Genomic DNA, 18,170 nt, shown 5'->3' with positions numbered 1-18,170 from the left:
TATAGGCGACAATGCGTTTGCTCAGATACTTACGTAGGGCTTTGACTCCTCAGTGAGACTTTCTATGTTCAACCAGGATTATAACCCAAAAGTAACGTGCTCGGCACCGCTACTGTCACCTGTGGTGGTGTAGCCCAACCGTTGTTCTCTGGTTTTCCCCCTAAATCCTGAATCGATTTCTGGTCGTCTTTTGAATGGTTAGGAATTTGGTTGATTGGGATTTTTCCATCCGGAATCAGAGAGGGTATCTCTGCTGTACCTTTTTCAGCTGCTGTCTTTGCTTCCTGATCTGCCGCCGAATTGGCTACCTCTTGTGCAGCTGTTCCGTTTTGGTGAGCTTTGCAATGCATAATCGCTACTTGCTTTGGTAACTTTAGCCATGCTAAAATATGCACGGTACCGGTACAGCAATTCTGCAAGCAATTATATACCACACACGTTGCCCCCGCTGTCCCAGCGAGGAGCGCCCAAGTTACCGTACCAGCGAACTCGCTAATTCCCCAGGGGCGAGCAGTATCGCTCCCTCACCCGGGCGCAAGGGGTACTTATACCCCCCTTTACAACTTACAGGGTCTTGGTGATCTCCGCTACTCCCCGTCACAGCGTGAGGTGTCCCATACGCGGCTTATGGACTCATCCCCTCTACCCCTGCAGGCTTCCCAGTTTACGTTCCCGGCCCGCTCGGTCTCTTCCCCTGCAGCGATGGGATGGGGATGGGAGACTCTCTGGAGAAGCAGTCTGGTGGCGCACCCAGAATGTCCCACGCCCCGCCCGGTCCAGCAGCCGGGCCGAGAGGGTCTCCTGCCTGGCTCGCCAATTGACGTGCGGAACAAAGTCTACCACACGGTGAAGGGTTATGAACCAGGTATGTATTGCGCCGGTGGGTGCGAGGGAGATAATTCTGCCCAGCTCGTGCACCTTATTGTATAACAAAGGGCTACGTACAGGGTACAGGTAGGGGTACGCAGAAGTGCCTATTACATATTTATGACCTATCCCCGCTTCGTATTGTGGTGTAAGGCTCCTTCCGGTTTGTACTGGTGCAGCGTCTCCGGTAGATTTCCATGCCACGGAGCAGAACGCAAGCAATTGTTTTCCACATTCCGAGTCCTTCTTATCTGCAGCTGTCTGCCCTCCAGCTTCTTTGTTTTCAGCATTCGGGGTCTTCAAGGCCTCTACTGGTTCGAATTCCAGTGAGCTGAAGTTTCTTATCATGGTGTTATTTTACAGTGAATCGTGTCTTTCTCATTTTCTGATTTTCCCTTTGTTCTGAGTAATAATACTGAATCCTGCAGCAGCGCTCGGAGGTCCTGACTCTGGCCAAGTCTTTGTTACGCTTGACTGTTTTTAACTGATTCCTGCCAGAAAGATGTTGGGAGCTGTGGGTACACGAGGCTGCGCAGGGCGGGAGCAGGGAGTGCTGCCTGGGGCAGGTGGGGGCAAGGAATGGCCAGGGGCTTGTGGCAGGGATGTGCCCTCCAGCTGTGGGGGCTGTAGGGTGCCCACGGAGGGATTTGGGGGAGAAAACGAGGGTCAGAGGAGCCCTTCTCGCTCTCTGCGACTACCTGAAAGGAAGCTGTAGCGAGGTGGGAGTGGGTCTGTCCTCCCCAGTAGCAAGCAATAGAACGAGAGGAGACGGCCGCAAGTTGCACCGGGGGAGGTTCAAGCTGGATCTGAGGAGGAATTTCTTTGCTGACAGGGTTGTCAGGCGTTGGAGCGGCTGCCCAGGGAGGTGCAGGAGTGACCGTCCCTGGAGGGATTTCAGAGCCGGGTGGATGTTGCACTACGGGAAGTGGGCTGGTGGGCGATAGGGCTGGGACAAAGGCTGCGCTCGACGAGCTTCAAGCTCTCTTCCAGCTGAAACCGTTCTGTGACTCCGTGCTGCTGGGTGTGGGGTGGGCAGAGGGGGGCTGGGCTGGGCTGTCCACTGGGACCCCCACCAATGGCTGGAGCGGTAGGACGTAGCCCAGGCTGTGGCTCTGACCGGGGTGGTTTGTCCTTCTGCTCCCCAGGGGAGGCCTGGCGCCTGGAGGATGACTGCACACATCCCCCCTGCGACCCCCAGCTCGGCACGGCCGTGCAGGACGCTCCCTTCAGCTGCTTCCGCACCTGCTCCTTCTACACGAGGAAGAGCCCGTCTGTGGATAAGCAACCGCATGGGTGCCCTCAGCTACGCCCCGCACCCCGCTGAGAGCGAGGCCGAGCGCGTCAAAGCCAAGCTCGGGCGGCAGTTTGTGAGTATGAGGCTGTGCAGCCCCACTGCCTTCACACACACACACACACACACAAACACGCAGCTTCCTAACAGCACCCACAGGGCACAGCTCTCTTGATGTGCAACGTAACCTAAACAGCAGAAAAAGAGGCTTTTCCAGCTTGGTGGAGGAGCTGGAGGCAGCAGGTTGAGTTTGGTTGTGCTGCGGCAGAGTCCTGCCTGGCCTGGGGAGTGCCTGGCTGCCCACATCCCACCGGGCTGTGCTGGCGCTGACTGGCTCTTACCCAGCTGAGTGATGCCTGGGATCAGTGCCTTGCCTCCGAGTACTGCTCTCTAAGGTAGCAACCAAGTAGGAACTGAGTTTTCCTGTCCTTGTCCCCACGTATATGAGCAACTGAGTCTTTTCAAGGGTTCAAGCAGATTGACTCAGTGAGGGGCAGGGGTGAGCAATGAGACCTTGGGGCAGCTCAGCCCTTTTTTGTCCCTTCAGGGCGTCTCGGTTGCAGGATGGGAGGGCCACGTCAGGCGTGTGCCACAGCTACAGGATACTGATCAATGTTCAGTGGGCTTTGCTTCTCCTCTTTCCCAGAGGCACCTGATCCGGGGATACACGTGGCTTTCCTCCTGCTGCGTGACTGGCCTCGGCCTTGTAATGAGGGCTCCGGTGTCCCGCTGCTGAAAAGAGCTCGGTGTTGGTTAAAAATGGTAACTAGACTACTCCTCTGACTTTAATGGTGGTATATATCTGAAAGTTACAGAATTTGGTTGATAATTCGAGTGCTTTATTGAATGTACTTTGTGTACACAGTATAAAAATACATATTTCTCGTCTAAGAATTGGAATATTCTTCTGAATGTATGAAAGGTAACTTTGTGAAACGGAAAGGATTTGACTGATAATTCGAGGACATGTTTGAATTTACTGTGTGTACACAATACAACATACAGAATTTGTGCCTGACAACTAGACTACTCCTTTGAATTTAATGCAGGTATATATCTGAAAGTTATAGAATTTTCTAAGAATTGGAGAGCTTGGTGGAATATAATTTGTGCACACAGTATAAACATACGGAATTCTCGTCCAAGGCTTGGAGTATTCTTCTGAATTTATGACAGGTAGCTTTCTTAAAGTGATAGGATTTGACTGATAATTGGAAGACTTGATTGATTTTACAGTGTACACAAATTTACACATACAGAATTTGTGCTTGATAACTAGACTACTCTTCTGAATTTAATGCTTGTATACATCTTAAATTTGCAGAATTTGGCTGATAATGCGAGGTCTTGGTGGAAAATAGTCTGTGTACACAGTAGAAATAGATAGAATTCTTTCTAGAGAATTGGAGTATTCTTCTGAATTTATGACAGGTAGGTTTCTGAAAGTGAAATGATTTGACTGATAATTGGAAGACTTGATTGATTTTACAGTGTACACAAATTTACACATACAGAATTTGTGCTTGATAACTAGACTACTTCTCTGAATTTAATGCTGGTATATATCTGAAAGTTAAAGAATTTTGGCTGATAACTTGAGGACTTGGTGGAATGTATTTTGTGCACACAGTATAAAAGATACAGAATTGTTTTCAGAGAATTGGAGTATTCTTCTGAATTTATGACAGGTAGCTTTCTGAAACTGAAAGGATTTGACTGATAATTGGAAGCTTTGATTCATTTTATAGTGTGCTGAGATTTACACATAAAGAATTTTTGCCTGATAACTAGACTACTCTTCTGAATTTAATGCTTGTATACATCTTAAATTTGCAGAATTTGGCTGATAATTCGAGGTCTTGGTGGAAAATAGTCTGTGTACACAGTAGAAATAGATAGAATTCTTTCTAGAGAATTGGAGTATTCTTCTGAATTTATGACAGGTAGGTTTCTGAAAGTGAAATGATTTGACTGATAATTGGAAACCTTGATTGATTTTACAGTTTGCACAGATTTAGACATACAGAATTTGTGCCTGATAACTAGACTACTCACGTGAATTTTTTGCTGGTATATATCTGAAAGTAAAAGAATTTGGCTTGTAATTGGAGGGCTTGGTGGAATGTACTTTGTGCACAGAGTACAAAGATACAGAATTATCACTTGAGAATTGGAGTATTCTTCTGAATTTATTACAGGTAGCGTTTTGAAACGGAAAGGATTTGACTGATAATTGGAAGACTTGATTGATTTTATAGTGTGCAGAGATTTAGACATACAGAATTTGTGCCTGATAAGTAGACTACTCCTCTGAATTTAATGCTTGTATGTATCTGAAAGTTACAGAATTTTGGCTGGTAATTGGATGACCTGGTGGAATGTACTTTGTGCACACAGTATAAAAGATAGAGAATTCTTTCCAGAGAATTACAGTATTCTTTTGAATTTATGACAGGTAGCTTTCTGAATCTGAAAGGATTTGACCGATAATTGGAGGACATGGTTGAATTTACTGTGTGTACACAATACAACATACAGAATTTGTGCCTGACAACTAGAGTACTCCTCTGAATTTAATGCTGGTATATATCTGAACGTTGCAGAATTTGGCTGATAATTTGAGTACTTTGTGGAATGTACCTTGTGCACACAGTATAAAGATACAGAATTTATTCCAGAGAGTTACAGTATTCTTCTGAATTTATTACAGGTGGCTTTCTGAAACTGAAAGGATTTGACTGATAATTGGAAGACTTGATTGATTTTACCGTGTGCACAGATTTATATATACAGAATTTGTGCCTGATAAGTAGACTACTCCTCTGAATTTAATGCTGGTATATATCTGAAAGTTAAAGAATTTTTTGATTATTGGAGGTCTTGGTGGAATGTACTTTGTGCACACAGTATAAATATACAGAATTCTTTCCAGAGAATTGGAGTATTCTTCTGAATTTATGACAGGTAGGTTTCTGAAACTGAAAGGATTGACTGATAATTGGAAGACTTGATTGGTTTTACAGTGTGCATATATTTACACATACAGAATTTGTTCATGATAACTAGACTACTCCTCTGAATATAATGCGGGTATATATCTGAATGTTACAGAATTTGACTGATAATTGGAGGGCTTGGTGGAATATATTTTATGCACACAGCACTCGGCGCTGCCACCCAGTGGCGGAAAACGAGATCGGAGCCCGGGACGCTCGGCGCTGCCACCCAGTGGCGGAAAACGAGATCGCAGCCCGGGAGCCGCGCGGCGCTGCCACCTAGTGGCGAGAAACGAGATGGCAGGCTTTAATCTGCGTTTCATCTGTTTGTTGTGCCTTTCTCTTCTACCTTTTCCCTACCGATTTTCTACCGGTTTTCTGCCTTTCTTCTGTATTTCTCCTGCCTTACTTCTTGCTTCCTGCCACGTTTTAGTGCCGTTGCTCAGCCTTTGAGCTGCCGTTTTTCCTGTCGTTTCAAAATTCGTTTCCAACGTTTTCTGTCTCTCTTCTGATATTTTTTTCCGCCGTTCTCCTGCCTCTCTTCTGTCCTCCCTCTGCCTTCTCTCAGCCTTTTCTCTGTGCGTTTTCTGCTTTTTTCCCGCGGTTTTCTATATTTTCCTGCCACTTTTCTGCCTTTCTTCGCCAATTTCTTCTCCCTGATCGCTCCCTCGCTTCCGCCTTTAATCTCCCTTGCTTCTGGGTTTTTTTTCTGCTTTTTTACTGCCGCTTCTTTGGGTTTTTTCTGCTTTTTTTCGAATGTTTTCGGCTTTTTTACCTGCCGGCCAATCGGAATCGCGCGTCGCCCGTTCCCGGTTCACGTGTCCGCCCGCGGCCAATCGGAAAGCGGCGTCGCTTCGTCCGCCATCTTGAATTTCTCGGCCAGTGGGACTCGCGCGTCGGCGTCGCTTAGCAACGCCCGAGCCAATCGGAACGCCGCGTCTTCTCGCGGCCATCTTGAATTTTTTCGGCCAATCGGAATCTCCCGTCGGCGTCGCTTAGCAACGCCCGAGCCAATCGGAAGGCCGCGTCCTCTCGCGGCCATCTTGGATTTTTCGGCCAATCGGAATCGCGCGTCGCCCGTTCCTGCTTCACGTGCCCGCCCGCGGCCAATCGGAAAGCGCCGTCGTTTCGCCGCCATTTTGAATTTCGCGGCCAATCGGAATCGCGCGTCGCCGTTGCCCGGCAACGCCGCCGCCAATCGGAACGTTGCGCTCGCCGCTGCCACCCGGTGGCCAAAAGCCATACCGCAGCTTTTTTTAAGCTCTCTCTCCTGCCGGGTGCCGCGCGCGCCAGCAGCCAATCAGAAAATTCCCGCCGTTTTCGCCGCCATTTTGAACGGCATTTTCTCTTCTCGGCACGGGGGAGAGGAGACTTTCCCGGCCCGATCTGAACCGCAGCTGGACGCCTGAGAGGTACGGGCGTGTTGCTCCACCGACCGTCCCTCCGCTCGGGCTGGTGTGTGCTGATGGGCTCTGGCTGGTGGGATGCACCTGGCCGTGCTGCTGCCTGCTAGCATGCTCACACCTCCTCTCTTTCCAGAGCGGCAGCCGAAAGCTGATTCTTTCACCTAATTCAGGGACAGAAAAGCTCCTGTCCATTAGCCTGCTCCAAGCCAGGAGCTCTGTTCCACAGAACCAGTTTTTCTACTTTTCTGAGGTCTTTTGTTTGGTTTTTTTTTTTTTTAAGCTTATTATCTAGTCAGTTAACATCTCGGCAGCAGCTTTTGTTGAGGTTTCCCCCTGAACTGAAGAGGGTCTTCCATAGAGTATTTTGAAGGGACTTAATGTCTCCTCAGTCCTCAGTTTGGTTCTTGTTCGCAACAAGGCTAGAGGTCGTAACAGAGGCCAGGCTAGTCCGGTTTCTCGGCACAATTTTTCAATCTGTCATTTAAGGAAGTGGTTCGTCTTCTTTACCTGGCCCGTTGCTTGGGGTCTTTAGGGAGTGTGCAACTGCCAGTCTATCCCCAGAACCCGACTAATTTGTTGCGTAATTTTGGTCACAAATTGAGGGTCTCTGTCTGAGGATATTACTGCTGGGATCCCAAATCTCGGTATTACTTCATGTAGTAAAGCCTTAGTTACCTCTTTAGCCTTGTTTGTTTGGCAAGGGAATGCTTCTGGCCGTCCTGAAAAGGTATCAGTTAGTACAAGTAGATATTGGAACCCCCTTTTTCTTTCAAGTTCTGAAAAGTCAATTTGCCACCACTGTCCAGGGGAAGTACCCTTCCCAAATCTCACATTGTTGTGTTTCTTGTTTGATGGTTGTGTACAAGTTATAGGCGACAATGCGTTTGCTCAGATACTTACGTAGGGCTTTGACTCCTCAGTGAGACTTTCTATGTTCAACCAGGATTATAACCCAAAAGTAACGTGCTCGGCACCGCTACTGTCACCTGTGGTGGTGTAGCCCAACCGTTGTTCTCTGGTTTTCCCCCTAAATCCTGAATCGATTTCTGGTCGTCTTTTGAATGGTTAGGAATTTGGTTGATTGGGATTTTTCCATCCGGAATCAGAGAGGGTATCTCTGCTGTACCTTTTTCAGCTGCTGTCTTTGCTTCCTGATCTGCCGCCGAATTGGCTACCTCTTGTGCAGCTGTTCCGTTTTGGTGAGCTTTGCAATGCATAATCGCTACTTGCTTTGGTAACTTTAGCCATGCTAAAATATGCACGGTACCGGTACAGCAATTCTGCAAGCAATTATATACCACACACGTTGCCCCCGCTGTCCCAGCGAGGAGCGCCCAAGTTACCGTACCAGCGAACTCGCTAATTCCCCAGGGGCGAGCAGTATCGCTCCCTCACCCGGGCGCAAGGGGTACTTATACCCCCCTTTACAACTTACAGGGTCTTGGTGATCTCCGCTACTCCCCGTCACAGCGTGAGGTGTCCCATACGCGGCTTATGGACTCATCCCCTCTACCCCTGCAGGCTTCCCAGTTTACGTTCCCGGCCCGCTCGGTCTCTTCCCCTGCAGCGATGGGATGGGGATGGGAGACTCTCTGGAGAAGCAGTCTGGTGGCGCACCCAGAATGTCCCACGCCCCGCCCGGTCCAGCAGCCGGGCCGAGAGGGTCTCCTGCCTGGCTCGCCAATTGACGTGCGGAACAAAGTCTACCACACGGTGAAGGGTTATGAACCAGGTATGTATTGCGCCGGTGGGTGCGAGGGAGATAATTCTGCCCAGCTCGTGCACCTTATTGTATAACAAAGGGCTACGTACAGGGTACAGGTAGGGGTACGCAGAAGTGCCTATTACATATTTATGACCTATCCCCGCTTCGTATTGTGGTGTAAGGCTCCTTCCGGTTTGTACTGGTGCAGCGTCTCCGGTAGATTTCCATGCCACGGAGCAGAACGCAAGCAATTCTGTTTTCCACATTCCGAGTCCTTCTTATCTGCAGCTGTCTGCCCTCCAGCTTCTTTGTTTTCAGCATTCGGGGTCTTCAAGGCCTCTACTGGTTCGAATTCCAGTGAGCTGAAGTTTCTTATCATGGTGTTATTTTACAGTGAATCGTGTCTTTCTCAATTTCTGATTTTCCCTTTGTTCTGAGTAATAATACTGAATCCTGCAGCAGCGCTCGGAGGTCCTGACTCTGGCCAAGTCTTTGTTACGCTTGACTGTTTTTAACTGATTCCTGCCAGAAAGATGTTGGGAGCTGTGGGTACACGAGGCTGCGCAGGGCGGGAGCAGGGAGTGCTGCCTGGGGCAGGTGGGGGCAAGGAATGGCCAGGGGCTTGTGGCAGGGATGTGCCCTCCAGCTGTGGGGGCTGTAGGGTGCCCACGGAGGGATTTGGGGGAGAAAACGAGGGTCAGAGGAGCCCTTCTCGCTCTCTGCGACTACCTGAAAGGAAGCTGTAGCGAGGTGGGAGTGGGTCTGTCCTCCCCAGTAGCAAGCAATAGAACGAGAGGAGACGGCCGCAAGTTGCACCGGGGGAGGTTCAAGCTGGATCTGAGGAGGAATTTCTTTGCTGACAGGGTTGTCAGGCGTTGGAGCGGCTGCCCAGGGAGGTGCAGGAGTGACCGTCCCTGGAGGGATTTCAGAGCCGGGTGGATGTTGCACTACGGGAAGTGGGCTGGTGGGCGATAGGGCTGGGACAAAGGCTGCGCTCGACGAGCTTCAAGCTCTCTTCCAGCTGAAACCGTTCTGTGACTCCGTGCTGCTGGGTGTGGGGTGGGCAGAGGGGGGCTGGGCTGGGCTGTCCACTGGGACCCCCACCAATGGCTGGAGCGGTAGGACGTAGCCCAGGCTGTGGCTCTGACCGGGGTGGTTTGTCCTTCTGCTCCCCAGGGGAGGCCTGGCGCCTGGAGGATGACTGCACACATCCCCCCTGCGACCCCCAGCTCGGCACGGCCGTGCAGGACGCTCCCTTCAGCTGCTTCCGCACCTGCTCCTTCTACACGAGGAAGAGCCCGTCTGTGGATAAGCAACCGCATGGGTGCCCTCAGCTACGCCCCGCACCCCGCTGAGAGCGAGGCCGAGCGCGTCAAAGCCAAGCTCGGGCGGCAGTTTGTGAGTATGAGGCTGTGCAGCCCCACTGCCTTCACACACACACACACAAACACGCAGCTTCCTAACAGCACCCACAGGGCACAGCTCTCTTGATGTGCAACGTAACCTAAACAGCAGAAAAAGAGGCTTTTCCAGCTTGGTGGAGGAGCTGGAGGCAGCAGGTTGAGTTTGGTTGTGCTGCGGCAGAGTCCTGCCTGGCCTGGGGAGTGCCTGGCTGCCCACATCCCACCGGGCTGTGCTGGCGCTGACTGGCTCTTACCCAGCTGAGTGATGCCTGGGATCAGTGCCTTGCCTCCGAGTACTGCTCTCTAAGGTAGCAACCAAGTAGGAACTGAGTTTTCCTGTCCTTGTCCCCACGTATATGAGCAACTGAGTCTTTTCAAGGGTTCAAGCAGATTGACTCAGTGAGGGGCAGGGGTGAGCAATGAGACCTTGGGGCAGCTCAGCCCTTTTTTGTCCCTTCAGGGCGTCTCGGTTGCAGGATGGGAGGGCCACGTCAGGCGTGTGCCACAGCTACAGGATACTGATCAATGTTCAGTGGGCTTTGCTTCTCCTCTTTCCCAGAGGCACCTGATCCGGGGATACACGTGGCTTTCCTCCTGCTGCGTGACTGGCCTCGGCCTTGTAATGAGGGCTCCGGTGTCCCGCTGCTGAAAAGAGCTCGGTGTTGGTTAAAAATGGTAACTAGACTACTCCTCTGACTTTAATGGTGGTATATATCTGAAAGTTACAGAATTTGGTTGATAATTCGAGTGCTTTATTGAATGTACTTTGTGTACACAGTATAAAAATACATATTTCTCGTCTAAGAATTGGAATATTCTTCTGAATGTATGAAAGGTAACTTTGTGAAACGGAAAGGATTTGACTGATAATTCGAGGACATGTTTGAATTTACTGTGTGTACACAATACAACATACAGAATTTGTGCCTGACAACTAGACTACTCCTTTGAATTTAATGCAGGTATATATCTGAAAGTTATAGAATTTTCTAAGAATTGGAGAGCTTGGTGGAATATAATTTGTGCACACAGTATAAACATACGGAATTCTCGTCCAAGGCTTGGAGTATTCTTCTGAATTTATGACAGGTAGCTTTCTTAAAGTGATAGGATTTGACTGATAATTGGAAGACTTGATTGATTTTACAGTGTACACAAATTTACACATACAGAATTTGTGCTTGATAACTAGACTACTCTTCTGAATTTAATGCTTGTATACATCTTAAATTTGCAGAATTTGGCTGATAATGCGAGGTCTTGGTGGAAAATAGTCTGTGTACACAGTAGAAATAGATAGAATTCTTTCTAGAGAATTGGAGTATTCTTCTGAATTTATGACAGGTAGGTTTCTGAAAGTGAAATGATTTGACTGATAATTGGAAGACTTGATTGATTTTACAGTGTACACAAATTTACACATACAGAATTTGTGCTTGATAACTAGACTACTTCTCTGAATTTAATGCTGGTATATATCTGAAAGTTAAAGAATTTTGGCTGATAACTTGAGGACTTGGTGGAATGTATTTTGTGCACACAGTATAAAAGATACAGAATTGTTTTCAGAGAATTGGAGTATTCTTCTGAATTTATGACAGGTAGCTTTCTGAAACTGAAAGGATTTGACTGATAATTGGAAGCTTTGATTCATTTTATAGTGTGCTGAGATTTACACATAAAGAATTTTTGCCTGATAACTAGACTACTCTTCTGAATTTAATGCTTGTATACATCTTAAATTTGCAGAATTTGGCTGATAATTCGAGGTCTTGGTGGAAAATAGTCTGTGTACACAGTAGAAATAGATAGAATTCTTTCTAGAGAATTGGAGTATTCTTCTGAATTTATGACAGGTAGGTTTCTGAAAGTGAAATGATTTGACTGATAATTGGAAACCTTGATTGATTTTACAGTTTGCACAGATTTAGACATACAGAATTTGTGCCTGATAACTAGACTACTCACGTGAATTTTTTGCTGGTATATATCTGAAAGTAAAAGAATTTGGCTTGTAATTGGAGGGCTTGGTGGAATGTACTTTGTGCACAGAGTACAAAGATACAGAATTATCACTTGAGAATTGGAGTATTCTTCTGAATTTATTACAGGTAGCGTTTTGAAACGGAAAGGATTTGACTGATAATTGGAAGACTTGATTGATTTTATAGTGTGCAGAGATTTAGACATACAGAATTTGTGCCTGATAAGTAGACTACTCCTCTGAATTTAATGCTTGTATGTATCTGAAAGTTACAGAATTTTGGCTGGTAATTGGATGACCTGGTGGAATGTACTTTGTGCACACAGTATAAAAGATAGAGAATTCTTTCCAGAGAATTACAGTATTCTTTTGAATTTATGACAGGTAGCTTTCTGAATCTGAAAGGATTTGACCGATAATTGGAGGACATGGTTGAATTTACTGTGTGTACACAATACAACATACAGAATTTGTGCCTGACAACTAGAGTACTCCTCTGAATTTAATGCTGGTATATATCTGAACGTTGCAGAATTTGGCTGATAATTTGAGTACTTTGTGGAATGTACCTTGTGCACACAGTATAAAGATACAGAATTTATTCCAGAGAGTTACAGTATTCTTCTGAATTTATTACAGGTGGCTTTCTGAAACTGAAAGGATTTGACTGATAATTGGAAGACTTGATTGATTTTACCGTGTGCACAGATTTATATATACAGAATTTGTGCCTGATAAGTAGACTACTCCTCTGAATTTAATGCTGGTATATATCTGAAAGTTAAAGAATTTTTTGATTATTGGAGGTCTTGGTGGAATGTACTTTGTGCACACAGTATAAATATACAGAATTCTTTCCAGAGAATTGGAGTATTCTTCTGAATTTATGACAGGTAGGTTTCTGAAACTGAAAGGATTGACTGATAATTGGAAGACTTGATTGGTTTTACAGTGTGCATATATTTACACATACAGAATTTGTTCATGATAACTAGACTACTCCTCTGAATATAATGCGGGTATATATCTGAATGTTACAGAATTTGACTGATAATTGGAGGGCTTGGTGGAATATATTTTATGCACACAGCACTCGGCGCTGCCACCCAGTGGCGGAAAACGAGATCGGAGCCCGGGACGCTCGGCGCTGCCACCCAGTGGCGGAAAACGAGATCGCAGCCCGGGAGCCGCGCGGCGCTGCCACCTAGTGGCGAGAAACGAGATGGCAGGCTTTAATCTGCGTTTCATCTGTTTGTTGTGCCTTTCTCTTCTACCTTTTCCCTACCGATTTTCTACCGGTTTTCTGCCTTTCTTCTGTATTTCTCCTGCCTTACTTCTTGCTTCCTGCCACGTTTTAGTGCCGTTGCTCAGCCTTTGAGCTGCCGTTTTTCCTGTCGTTTCAAAATTCGTTTCCAACGTTTTCTGTCTCTCTTCTGATATTTTTTTCCGCCGTTCTCCTGCCTCTCTTCTGTCCTCCCTCTGCCTTCTCTCAGCCTTTTCTCTGTGCGTTTTCTGCTTTTTTCCCGCGGTTTTCTATATTTTCCTGCCACTTTTCTGCCTTTCTTCGCCAATTTCTTCTCCCTGATCGCTCCCTCGCTTCCGCCTTTAATCTCCCTTGCTTCTGGGTTTTTTTTCTGCTTTTTTACTGCCGCTTCTTTGGGTTTTTTCTGCTTTTTTTCGAATGTTTTCGGCTTTTTTACCTGCCGGCCAATCGGAATCGCGCGTCGCCCGTTCCCGGTTCACGTGTCCGCCCGCGGCCAATCGGAAAGCGGCGTCGCTTCGTCCGCCATCTTGAATTTCTCGGCCAGTGGGACTCGCGCGTCGGCGTCGCTTAGCAACGCCCGAGCCAATCGGAACGCCGCGTCTTCTCGCGGCCATCTTGAATTTTTTCGGCCAATCGGAATCTCCCGTCGGCGTCGCTTAGCAACGCCCGAGCCAATCGGAAGGCCGCGTCCTCTCGCGGCCATCTTGGATTTTTCGGCCAATCGGAATCGCGCGTCGCCCGTTCCTGCTTCACGTGCCCGCCCGCGGCCAATCGGAAAGCGCCGTCGTTTCGCCGCCATTTTGAATTTCGCGGCCAATCGGAATCGCGCGTCGCCGTTGCCCGGCAACGCCGCCGCCAATCGGAACGTTGCGCTCGCCGCTGCCACCCGGTGGCCAAAAGCCATACCGCAGCTTTTTTTAAGCTCTCTCTCCTGCCGGGTGCCGCGCGCGCCAGCAGCCAATCAGAAAATTCCCGCCGTTTTCGCCGCCATTTTGAACGCCATTTTCTCTTCTCGGCACGGGGGAGAGGAGACTTTCCCGGCCCGATCTGAACCGCAGCTGGACGCCTGAGAGGTACGGGCGTGTTGCTCCACCGACCGTCCCTCCGCTCGGGCTGGTGTGTGCTGATGGGCTCTGGCTGGTGGGATGCACCTGGCCGTGCTGCTGCCTGCTAGCATGCTCACACCTCCTCTCTTTCCAGAGCGGCAGCCGAAAGCTGATTCTTTCACCTAATTCAGGGACAGAAAAGCTCCTGTCCATTAGCCTGCTCCAAGCCAGGAGCTCTGTTCCACAGAACCAGTTTTTCTACTTTTCTGAGGTCTTTTGTTTGGTTTTTTTTTTTTTTTAAGCTTATTATCTAGTCAGTTAACATCTCGGCAGCAGCTTTTGTTGAGGTTTCCCCCTGAACTGAAGAGGGTCTTCCATAGAGTATTTTGAAGGGACTTAATGTCTCCTCAGTCCTCAGTTTGGTTCTTGTTCGCAACAAGGCTAGAGGTCGTAACAGAGGCCAGGCTAGTCCGGTTTCTCGGCACAATTTTTCAATCTGTCATTTAAGGAAGTGGTTCGTCTTCTTTACCTGGCCCGTTGCTTGGGGTCTTTAGGGAGTGTGCAACTGCCAGTCTATCCCCAGAACCCGACTAATTTGTTGCGTAATTTTGGTCACAAATTGAGGGTCTCTGTCTGAGGATATTACTGCTGGGATCCCAAATCTCGGTATTACTTCATGTAGTAAAGCCTTAGTTACCTCTTTAGCCTTGTTTGTTTGGCAAGGGAATGCTTCTGGCCGTCCTGAAAAGGTATCAGTTAGTACAAGTAGATATTGGAACCCCCTTTTTCTTTCAAGTTCTGAAAAGTCAATTTGCCACCACTGTCCAGGGGAAGTACCCTTCCCAAATCTCACATTGTTGTGTTTCTTGTTTGATGGTTGTGTACAAGTTATAGGCGACAATGCGTTTGCTCAGATACTTACGTAGGGCTTTGACTCCTCAGTGAGACTTTCTATGTTCAACCAGGATTATAACCCAAAAGTAACGTGCTCGGCACCGCTACTGTCACCTGTGGTGGTGTAGCCCAACCGTTGTTCTCTGGTTTTCCCCCTAAATCCTGAATCGATTTCTGGTCGTCTTTTGAATGGTTAGGAATTTGGTTGATTGGGATTTTTCCATCCGGAATCAGAGAGGGTATCTCTGCTGTACCTTTTTCAGCTGCTGTCTTTGCTTCCTGATCTGCCGCCGAATTGGCTACCTCTTGTGCAGCTGTTCCGTTTTGGTGAGCTTTGCAATGCATAATCGCTACTTGCTTTGGTAACTTTAGCCATGCTAAAATATGCACGGTACCGGTACAGCAATTCTGCAAGCAATTATATACCACACACGTTGCCCCCGCTGTCCCAGCGAGGAGCGCCCAAGTTACCGTACCAGCGAACTCGCTAATTCCCCAGGGGCGAGCAGTATCGCTCCCTCACCCGGGCGCAAGGGGTACTTATACCCCCCTTTACAACTTACAGGGTCTTGGTGATCTCCGCTACTCCCCGTCACAGCGTGAGGTGTCCCATACGCGGCTTATGGACTCATCCCCTCTACCCCTGCAGGCTTCCCAGTTTACGTTCCCGGCCCGCTCGGTCTCTTCCCCTGCAGCGATGGGATGGGGATGGGAGACTCTCTGGAGAAGCAGTCTGGTGGCGCACCCAGAATGTCCCACGCCCCGCCCGGTCCAGCAGCCGGGCCGAGAGGGTCTCCTGCCTGGCTCGCCAATTGACGTGCGGAACAAAGTCTACCACACGGTGAAGGGTTATGAACCAGGTATGTATTGCGCCGGTGGGTGCGAGGGAGATAATTCTGCCCAGCTCGTGCACCTTATTGTATAACAAAGGGCTACGTACAGGGTACAGGTAGGGGTACGCAGAAGTGCCTATTACATATTTATGACCTATCCCCGCTTCGTATTGTGGTGTAAGGCTCCTTCCGGTTTGTACTGGTGCAGCGTCTCCGGTAGATTTCCATGCCACGGAGCAGAACGCAAGCAATTCTGTTTTCCACATTCCGAGTCCTTCTTATCTGCAGCTGTCTGCCCTCCAGCTTCTTTGTTTTCAGCATTCGGGGTCTTCAAGGCCTCTACTGGTTCGAATTCCAGTGAGCTGAAGTTTCTTATCATGGTGTTATTTTACAGTGAATCGTGTCTTTCTCAATTTCTGATTTTCCCTTTGTTCTGAGTAATAATACTGAATCCTGCAGCAGCGCTCGGAGGTCCTGACTCTGGCCAAGTCTTTGTTACGCTTGACTGTTTTTAACTGATTCCTGCCAGAAAGATGTTGGGAGCTGTGGGTACACGAGGCTGCGCAGGGCGGGAGCAGGGAGTGCTGCCTGGGGCAGGTGGGGGCAAGGAATGGCCAGGGGCTTGTGGCAGGGATGTGCCCTCCAGCTGTGGGGGCTGTAGGGTGCCCACGGAGGGATTTGGGGGAGAAAACGAGGGTCAGAGGAGCCCTTCTCGCTCTCTGCGACTACCTGAAAGGAAGCTGTAGCGAGGTGGGAGTGGGTCTGTCCTCCCCAGTAGCAAGCAATAGAACGAGAGGAGACGGCCGCAAGTTGCACCGGGGGAGGTTCAAGCTGGATCTGAGGAGGAATTTCTTTGCTGACAGGGTTGTCAGGCGTTGGAGCGGCTGCCCAGGGAGGTGCAGGAGTGACCGTCCCTGGAGGGATTTCAGAGCCGGGTGGATGTTGCACTACGGGAAGTGGGCTGGTGGGCGATAGGGCTGGGACAAAGGCTGCGCTCGACGAGCTTCAAGCTCTCTTCCAGCTGAAACCGTTCTGTGACTCCGTGCTGCTGGGTGTGGGGTGGGCAGAGGGGGGCTGGGCTGGGCTGTCCACTGGGACCCCCACCAATGGCTGGAGCGGTAGGACGTAGCCCAGGCTGTGGCTCTGACCGGGGTGGTTTGTCCTTCTGCTCCCCAGGGGAGGCCTGGCGCCTGGAGGATGACTGCACACATCCCCCCTGCGACCCCCAGCTCGGCACGGCCGTGCAGGACGCTCCCTTCAGCTGCTTCCGCACCTGCTCCTTCTACACGAGGAAGAGCCCGTCTGTGGATAAGCAACCGCATGGGTGCCCTCAGCTACGCCCCGCACCCCGCTGAGAGCGAGGCCGAGCGCGTCAAAGCCAAGCTCGGGCGGCAGTTTGTGAGTATGAGGCTGTGCAGCCCCACTGCCTTCACACACACACACACAAACACGCAGCTTCCTAACAGCACCCACAGGGCACAGCTCTCTTGATGTGCAACGTAACCTAAACAGCAGAAAAAGAGGCTTTTCCAGCTTGGTGGAGGAGCTGGAGGCAGCAGGTTGAGTTTGGTTGTGCTGCGGCAGAGTCCTGCCTGGCCTGGGGAGTGCCTGGCTGCCCACATCCCACCGGGCTGTGCTGGCGCTGACTGGCTCTTACCCAGCTGAGTGATGCCTGGGATCAGTGCCTTGCCTCCGAGTACTGCTCTCTAAGGTAGCAACCAAGTAGGAACTGAGTTTTCCTGTCCTTGTCCCCACGTATATGAGCAACTGAGTCTTTTCAAGGGTTCAAGCAGATTGGCTCAGTGAGGGGCAGGGGTGAGCAATGAGACCTTGGGGCAGCTCAGCCCTTTTTTGTCCCTTCAGGGCGTCTCGGTTGCAGGATGGGAGGGCCACGTCAGGCGTGTGCCACAGCTACAGGATACTGATCAATGTTCAGTGGGCTTTGCTTCTCCTCTTTCCCAGAGGCACCTGATCCGGGGATACACGTGGCTTTCCTCCTGCTGCGTGACTGGCCTCGGCCTTGTAATGAGGGCTCCGGTGTCCCGCTGCTGAAAAGAGCTCGGTGTTGGTTAAAAATGGTAACTAGACTACTCCTCTGACTTTAATGGTGGTATATATCTGAAAGTTACAGAATTTGGTTGATAATTCGAGTGCTTTATTGAATGTACTTTGTGTACACAGTATAAAAATACATATTTCTCGTCTAAGAATTGGAATATTCTTCTGAATGTATGAAAGGTAACTTTGTGAAACGGAAAGGATTTGACTGATAATTCGAGGACATGTTTGAATTTACTGTGTGTACACAATACAACATACAGAATTTGTGCCTGACAACTAGACTACTCCTTTGAATTTAATGCAGGTATATATCTGAAAGTTATAGAATTTTCTAAGAATTGGAGAGCTTGGTGGAATATAATTTGTGCACACAGTATAAACATACGGAATTCTCGTCCAAGGCTTGGAGTATTCTTCTGA

General features: G+C 49.0%; 3 long non-coding RNA genes across 3 annotated transcripts; all 3 read left to right on the top strand.

Moving 5' to 3' along the window:
* Nucleotides 1-660: 660 nt before the first annotated feature.
* On the top strand, nucleotides 661-3,172 carry LOC133625169 (uncharacterized). Its single transcript, XR_009818477.1, has 3 exons — nucleotides 661-865; nucleotides 2,013-2,234; nucleotides 2,805-3,172. It is a non-coding gene; the product is annotated as an uncharacterized LOC133625169 (long non-coding RNA).
* Nucleotides 3,173-8,087: 4,915 nt separating this feature from the next.
* LOC133625168 (uncharacterized) lies at nucleotides 8,088-10,595 on the top strand. Its single transcript, XR_009818476.1, has 3 exons — nucleotides 8,088-8,292; nucleotides 9,442-9,663; nucleotides 10,228-10,595. It is a non-coding gene; the product is annotated as an uncharacterized LOC133625168 (long non-coding RNA).
* Nucleotides 10,596-15,511: 4,916 nt separating this feature from the next.
* On the top strand, nucleotides 15,512-17,962 carry LOC133625170 (uncharacterized). Its single transcript, XR_009818478.1, has 3 exons — nucleotides 15,512-15,716; nucleotides 16,866-17,087; nucleotides 17,652-17,962. It is a non-coding gene; the product is annotated as an uncharacterized LOC133625170 (long non-coding RNA).
* The last annotated feature ends 208 nt before the right edge of the window (nucleotides 17,963-18,170 follow it).

The sequence above is a fragment of the Colius striatus genome, chromosome 3 (assembly GCF_028858725.1).
Source record: "Colius striatus isolate bColStr4 chromosome 3, bColStr4.1.hap1, whole genome shotgun sequence".
Classification (NCBI taxonomy): Eukaryota; Metazoa; Chordata; class Aves; order Coliiformes; family Coliidae; genus Colius; species Colius striatus.
The sequence above is the reverse complement of the archived record's forward strand: the minus strand, read 5'-3'. Positions and strand labels throughout refer to the sequence as shown.